Raw genomic sequence first — 7,585 nt, 5'->3', positions numbered from 1 at the left:
TTCTCGCTGCTTTCTTCGTCGACTTGCTTATCTGAAGGACCAGGTGATCTGCCACAAATGCTCTCGGCGTCTTCAGAGTTTCTTGAATCACCGTCCTCTGCCTACCCCCCTTGCCTGAACTGGCGAGCTTAGCTAGCAAGTCAGCTCGGGCATTCTGCTCTCTGGGTACATGTACTACTTCAAAAGAGGCAAATGAACTCTTCCATTCCTGTACGTACGCCAAGTAAGCCGCCATTTGTGGATCTTTAGCCTGGAACTCGCCTGTTACTTGCCCCGTGACTAGCAGCGAGTCACTCTTAGCCATCAGCACCCTAGCTCCCATCTCCTTGGCCAGCAGAATCCCGGCGATCAGCGCCTCATACTCTGCTTGATTGTTGCTGGCTTTGAAGACGAACCTCAGAGATTGTTCGATCAGCACGCCGTTGGGTCCTTCCAATATGACTCCAGCACCGCTGCCCTGCTGGTTCGACGATCCATCCACTGAAAGTACCCAACGGAAATCGTCTCCTTCAACCCGCGTCGCCTCTGATGAGAGCTCGACCACGAAATCTGCAAAGATTTGCCCCTTGATCGGGCCTCGGGGCTCATATTTAATATCAAACTCTGACAACTCTACCGCCCACTTCACCATCCTTCCCGCAACGTCGGGTTTCTTCAAGACCTTCTGGATGGGCAGGTCAGTCATCACCAGTATTGTGAAACTATGGAAGTAGTGGCGCAACCTCCTCGCCGAAAACACCACAGTCAGCGCAGCTTTCTCCAGGGCCTGATATCTCGTTTCGGGGCCCTGCAACACCTTGCTCACAAAATAGATAGGCTTCTGAGCCTGATCTTGATCCTGGGCGAGCACCGCACTTATCGCCCTCTCAGTTACAGCAAAATACAACCTGAGAGGGACTCCCACCAGCGGTTTGCACAGAACCGGCGGGCTCGCCAGATACTCCTTTAGTTTGACGAAAGCTTCCTCGCACTCTTTCGTCCAAACAAACTTATTATTGCGCCGCAGACATTGAAAATAGGGATGCCCCTTTTCTCCGCTAGCTGACACGAAGCGAGATAGGGCTGCCATCCGACCTGTTAGCTGCTGGACTTCTTTCACCGTAGCTGGGCTCCTCATCGCCAAGATGGCGGCACACTTGTCTGGGTTGGCTTCTATTCCTCTTTCAGTCAAGAGGAAACCCAAAAACTTTCCAGCCTCTACGCCGAAAATGCATTTCTCCGGATTGAGCTTTAACTTGAACTTGGCGATCGTCGTGAACAATTCTTCCAAGTCTGCAACGTGCTTGCTTTTTCCTGCGAGTTCACGACCATGTCATCGACGTACGCTTGCACGTTCCTTCCCAGCATTGGTGCAAGTACTCGATCCATCAGCCTCTGGTATGTGGCCCCCGCGTTCTTTAGCCCAAACGGCATCACCTTATAGCAATAGCACGACCTCTCCGTCATGAAGGCTGTCTTCTCTTCATCCATGGGATGCATCTTGATCTGATTATATCCTGAGAAGGCATCCAGGAAACTCAGCAACTTACACCCTGAAGCACTATTGACCAGGGCATCTATGCTTGGTAAAGGATACGAATCCTTTGGGCAAGCTTTGTTCAGGTCGGTGAAGTCGACGCACATGCGCCATTTCCCGTTACTCTTCTTCACCAGCACGACATTTGCCAACCATTCAGGGTACTGGACTTCCCTGATGTGGCCTGCAGCGAGGAGTTTCTGTGTTTCGTCCCTGATCGCCTGCCTCCTCTCCTCGTTGAACTTTCTTCTCCTTTGTCGCACCGGTCTCACCAAATTGTCCATCGCCAGATGATGGCACAAGAAGTCGGGATCAATCCCGGGCATGTCCGAAGCGGACCATGCAAACGCGTCCAGATGCCGCTCAATCACCTTGGCGATCTGGTCCTAGAGCTCGACCTCCAGAGATCTTCCCAGCTTGAAGATCTTCCCTCCGATCTCCTTTTCGAGCCACTGCTCGACAGGTTTTGGCCTGGATTCTCTGGCGATCACCGCCCTGGCGATTCCCTGTTCCCTCGCTTCCTCAGGGCAATTCTGCGCCTCTTCCTCCTCTAGACCAGCATTCTTCTCCCCCAGCTCAGCGTCCACCATCTCCACATCTCTTCCGGCGGCCTCCTCTGTTACCGTCGGTCTGGGCTTCACACCGGGAGGTGGGGTGGTTGTTACATAACTCACCGATTTCTTATTTTTCAGGCTATTCTCATAGCACCTTTTCGCTTCTTTCTGATCAGATTTGATCGTGATCACCACCCCTTCCATGGACGGCAACTTTACCTTCATGTGCCGAGTCGACGGAATGGCGCCTATCCTGTTAAGCGTGGGCCTTCCCAACAGGATGTTATATGCTGAAGGAGCGTTTACGATGAGGTACTTGATTTTCTCCGTCCTCGACCCAGCCTCATCTGTAAACGTGGTTCTCAGCTCAATGTACCCCCTGACCTCCACCTGGTCACCAGCGAACCCATATAGGCACCCTCCATGGGGCCTTAGCTGGTCAAGGGGCAACTCCAGCTGCGTGAAAGTCGGCCAAAACATCACGTCTGCCGAGCTTCCTTGGTCCACCAGAACCCTGTGGACCTTCCTTCCCGCTGTAACCAACGAAATGACTATGGGATCGTTGTCATGGGGCACAACGTCCCGAAGATCCTGTTTGGTGAACGTAATGTCCACTTCCGGCGAGTGATCTTCAAACATATCCACTGTCATCACCGATCGTGCGTACTTCTTCCTCTGCGATGCGGTGCATCCACCACCTGAGAAGCCCCCTGCAATGGTGTGGATCTCCCCGTGGATAGGCATCTCGTGTTGCTGGGCTTCTCCACCTGCTGGCTGGGAACTCGACGCTCCCCCCGTCCTCCTGTCCAGCAGATAGTCATTTAGGAACCCGCTCTTAACCAGGTCGTCGAGCTGATATCCCAAGGACAAACACGAGTCCAAAGTGTGGCCAAAACATTGGTGGAACTCACACCAGGCATCCGGCTTTGACCCCAGCACCTTGTCCCCCACCTTCTCAGGCGCTTTCAACCTAGCAGATATATTAGGAATGGCGATCAGGTCCGCTAGCCCCATGACAAACTTGTGCTTAGGCGGGCGATTGTATTCCCGGCGTGCTGGTTGATGGCGTGCTTGGCTCCTTCCCTTGTTTCTCCTATCGTAAGGATGGCGAGTCCTCTGGTCCTTCCTGGCCGCCGCCGCTGTTTCCAGCACCCTCTGCGGCTGGATCCTGGTCTGGGCGCGTGGCCTGGCGGGAGCCACGCTGCCTCTCTTCTCGGCGACTTCACTCTCGTCGGCGATGTGAGCCACTGCAAGTCGCCTGACTTCAGCAAACGTCGCGGGGTGAGCCCTGATCAAGGCCTCGCAGAATGGTCCTGGCTGCACGCCCTTCTTGAAGGCATAGACCAGCATTTCTTCATCCTTGGCCGGCGATCTGACCATCTGCGCTCCAAAGCGATTTAGGTAATCTCTGAGGGACTCCCCATGGTACTGCCTTATATCAAACAGATCATAAGACACCCTGGGCGGTGCCTTATTCACGATGTACTGCTCGACAAAAATCTTCGAGAACTGTTGAAAATTGGTTATGTGGCCGTTAGGCAGGCTCACAAACCACTCCATCGCCGTTCCCTGGAGTGTACTCACGAACATCTTGCAGTAGACGGCGTCTGACCCTCCCGACAGCATCATCTGCGTATGGAATGTGGTCAGATGAGCCTCTGGATCCTCCACGCCGGTAAAGACAGCCTTAACCGGAACCACGCTCGTGGGAATAGGCGTGTCGATAATCGCCTGAACAAAAGGCATAGGGAAAACACGAGGTGGCGTCGACGGCGCCACCTCTTCAGCAGAAGAACGTCCTTGCTGCTCCCGAAGAGCTTGACGCAGCTCCTCAGTCACCTTGCTAAGCTCCTCGTTCCTGGCGCGAGAGGCGACCAGGTCCTCATGTATTCTCGCCTGCTCTACGCGTGAGGCTTCCACAGTTGCCTGCAACGAGCGCATCATCTCTGCCATCTGCGCCATGGTCATGGCGGCGTCGCCTTCAGCAGCGACGGGCGCCACGGGGCTTGAACGATTGCTTCTCATTTTTCTCATGAACTTCAGCGAATCACAGGATGCAGCGAACGACACTTTAACCACGATCGAATCAGCGATCAATCGGAGAAAACAGTGCGAAACTGCGCAAGAAAACTCAAGAACACCGTAAGCCTTCAAAGAAAACCACAACTTCAACAGAAACCACCGCTTCCCCGCGGACAACCAAACGAGCGAAAGAACTCGAACTTCCACCAAACAGATTACGTGTAAACAGCAGGAAACCTCACTCCACCGATCGAAAAGCCAAACGAACGGTATAAAACGCGAATTCACCGAACGAAACTCAAGCAAACAGCGAACGATAGTTGCACCAGCACACAGCCACGCAGAAAACTTCGAAAACTTCCAAGAACTCACGCTGTGGATGGGAGCAAGTTTTACACGGCCCCACGGTGGGCGCCTGATGATCCTGCCTCTTGACCGGAACGCTGGAAACTGCCTCGTCAAAGGATCGACGTGCGCACCGCTTCTCACCTCCGTTCCTCTTCGAGATCTACCTCAAGAACCTGCAAAGAAACAGAGCGGCGCCGCTGCGGCCGATCGCACTCCAACGCTCAAGTCAGTGACGGTATCACCAAATACTAAGAGAACAAGAACCGTGCAAATCCTCTCTCACAGTAAGCTCTATAACTCGCAAGCGTAAAGAGTATAATCTGAACGTGCGTACCTCAGAAAGTTTGTTGAGAACTCTTATATACCTGGTTGTTTTCTCTCTCCTGGCAGTTACAGACCTGGACACGTGGCTCGCATCCAGTCGTACACGTGCCATCATCTGTAGCCTCCTTGACTTGGCGCTGCTTCTACTCTCATTTTGGCTAAGTTACTTATGCATGGTACTGCCCAGTGCATAGCTAACTTGGGAGTGCGATCTCTACTGGAGTTGGCGAGTTAGGGGCCTTCATACACCTTCCCTGTGGTCTCGCCGGCCGCCTTCATAATCTGCTTCTCCTTCATCTTTGGCGATGTGCTTGCTCTGGCGATGTGCTTGCTCTGGCGATGTGCTTGCTCTGGCGATCTCCTGAAAACTACATCTGGCGACTTCATCTTTAACCTGGTGATCGCCGATTCTGGTAAGCTGGAGATCGGAACACGCCAATTTAACAACTGGCAACTACACGAGCCCCCCGACTTCCTTCCCTCTTGCCAACCTGGCGCCTTGCCAACACGCCTATACTGTAGCAGGGTGCCACGTCATCACTCCCGACCACCAGTGCGGTACAATAGCTTTTCATAAAACTGTTAAATCTGTTTTCTGTGATTTCAATCTGTTTTAGCTCATGAATAACTGCCTTAAACGACTATTTTTAAAAGCTATAAAATTGGGATTACCTCCCTATTTCAAAAACACAAAAAGAGAGATTCATAAACACTTTTGTGAAAGATTGGATTCAAGGTAGCAAGATTGCTTTGGATTTGCATTGGCTTAAGAGTGGAGTAGGTTCAATTGTAATTCCTTGAATCAGGTGTAATCTTTCCTGCTTTCTTTTGTAATTGTTTACAAGTTTGTAAATTTGTAAACTGTTGTACTGTAAGGTCAAAGGGTGTTTTGACTTTGTGTGTGGGTTATCAAAGAGGGTGAGTGTTCTTGACAGTTCAAGATCACCTCTTTGTTGGTGTGTGTGTTTGTAATTTGTTGTTGGTTACATAGTGAAATCTCAAAGAGTTTATGAGAATTAGATGTAGCTCTGGTAAGGAGTGAACCAGTATAATTTCTTGTGTGATTCTCTCTCTCTCACTCCTCTAAAACTTTTTGTTTTGTGATTTTAACATTTACTGGTATAAACAATCGGTTGATTCGTATAAACAACCGATTGATTTTCTGAAATCAATTTAAAACAGTTTTGTTTCTTGGCTGATCTGATTCTTTTATCTGTACTTCTTCATTAATCTTCATTCCACTTCATTATTTGCGAAAATCTTCCATTAAATAATTCACCCCCCTCTTGTTTAAGACATTAAATCTAAGAGGAAAGGTCATTGCTTATTGGATGAACCATAGTCTTGCTTCCACCCAAAATTTTGATTTTGATTATTTTTCCAACCTTGAGAATAATTGTTGGAAAAGCCATCTTGCCTTCAGGTGAGTTGGTCTGATAAGTACAATGACAATTAGGATGATCACCTCCACAAAAATCACACCTGATTGGTATAGTCTGACTTTGAGATGAGTGAACCGCATGCAACTTTTGGGGTAGTTTGGCCATCTGTGCAGTTAGTTGCTCAATCTACTGTGTCAGAAATTTATTTTGAGCCAGCAAGGCATCTATCTGTTAACAACCCTCTCTTCTGAATACCTTGTCTATCATGTTGGGCTTGATAATTAGTTGATGTCAATGCATTAATAATCCTTGTCGCTTGTTCTTCATTAAGAGTCATCATTGTGCCACCAGCTGTGGCATCTAGGAGCATCTTTGTGTTAGATTTGAGACCATACAGGAATATGCTTAATTGAGCAATATCTTCAAACCCATGATTTGGGCATTTTGTAAGTATCATTTTGAATCTTTCCCATTTCTCACAAGAAACTTCATCTACTCCTTGTATGAACATAGAAATTTCAGATTTTGCTTTTATGTAGTGAGATATTAGGAAAAATCTTAACAAATTTTTCCTCTACATCCTCCTAGCTAGTGAGGCTCTGATTTGGAAGTGATTTGACTCATTCCTTAGCCTTTCCTGCCAATGAAAAAGGAAACAAACACATATAATATTTTCAATATCACCTTGTTAAAAGCTCATTGTTCCCACCAATTCATAAAATGTAGACAAATGTCAATATGGATCCTCTTGATCCATTGTTGTGAATTGATGGGTACTAATGAGACTAAGGAAAGTAGGTTTTATCTCCAAGGCCTTGGCAGTAGCAGGTATTGCAATACTAGAAAAATGTCTTGGTCATTGGTACATGACATAATCTCCAAGTGTCTTCCTAGGAGATAATGTTTGTTCTTCTACCCTGTTGCTTTCTTCCTGAAAGAGATTAGTGGGGAAAAATAGAATATTTTTTTCTTTTAAAAAATTAAAAACAATTAAAAGAAAATAAATTTGAAGATAAAATAAAAAAAATAAAAACAAATCTGCAAAATAAAATAAACAAAAACAAAATAAATAAAAAACAATAAACAAATATAAACAGAAAACTTGATGACTTTTTACGACAAGTGCATCGCGCTGTCAGAAGTAATATGTGTCCCTAAGGACGGATATCGATCCCACAAGGAACAGTTGACTATTCAAGTAAAAGATTTGCTAAATATAAAAACAGAATAATAAAAGTGTGTTTGAGAATTGTTATGATGGCAAGAATTAACAAGAAAACAAATCAAAGAGTTGTTGCTTCAATTGGAAAAATAGGGATTAGGTTTCACCTTTCTCACTCTCATGTATTTTGATTAGCATGTTAACATTAAGTTCTTTGATTGAAATTGATGGGCGTATAAAAAAATTCATATTGATTTCTCGCATATAAAATTATTAA

General features: G+C 47.4%; 1 pseudogene; it reads left to right on the top strand.

The window, feature by feature from the left end:
• Nucleotides 1-6,571: 6,571 nt before the first annotated feature.
• Nucleotides 6,572-6,679, top strand: LOC137811479 (small nucleolar RNA R71; annotated as a pseudogene).
• The last annotated feature ends 906 nt before the right edge of the window (nucleotides 6,680-7,585 follow it).

Source organism: Phaseolus vulgaris, chromosome 11, assembly GCF_051622355.1.
Source record: "Phaseolus vulgaris cultivar YP4 chromosome 11, ASM5162235v1, whole genome shotgun sequence".
Lineage (NCBI taxonomy): Eukaryota > Viridiplantae > Streptophyta > Magnoliopsida > Fabales > Fabaceae > Phaseolus > Phaseolus vulgaris.
The sequence above is the reverse complement of the archived record's forward strand: the minus strand, read 5'-3'. Positions and strand labels throughout refer to the sequence as shown.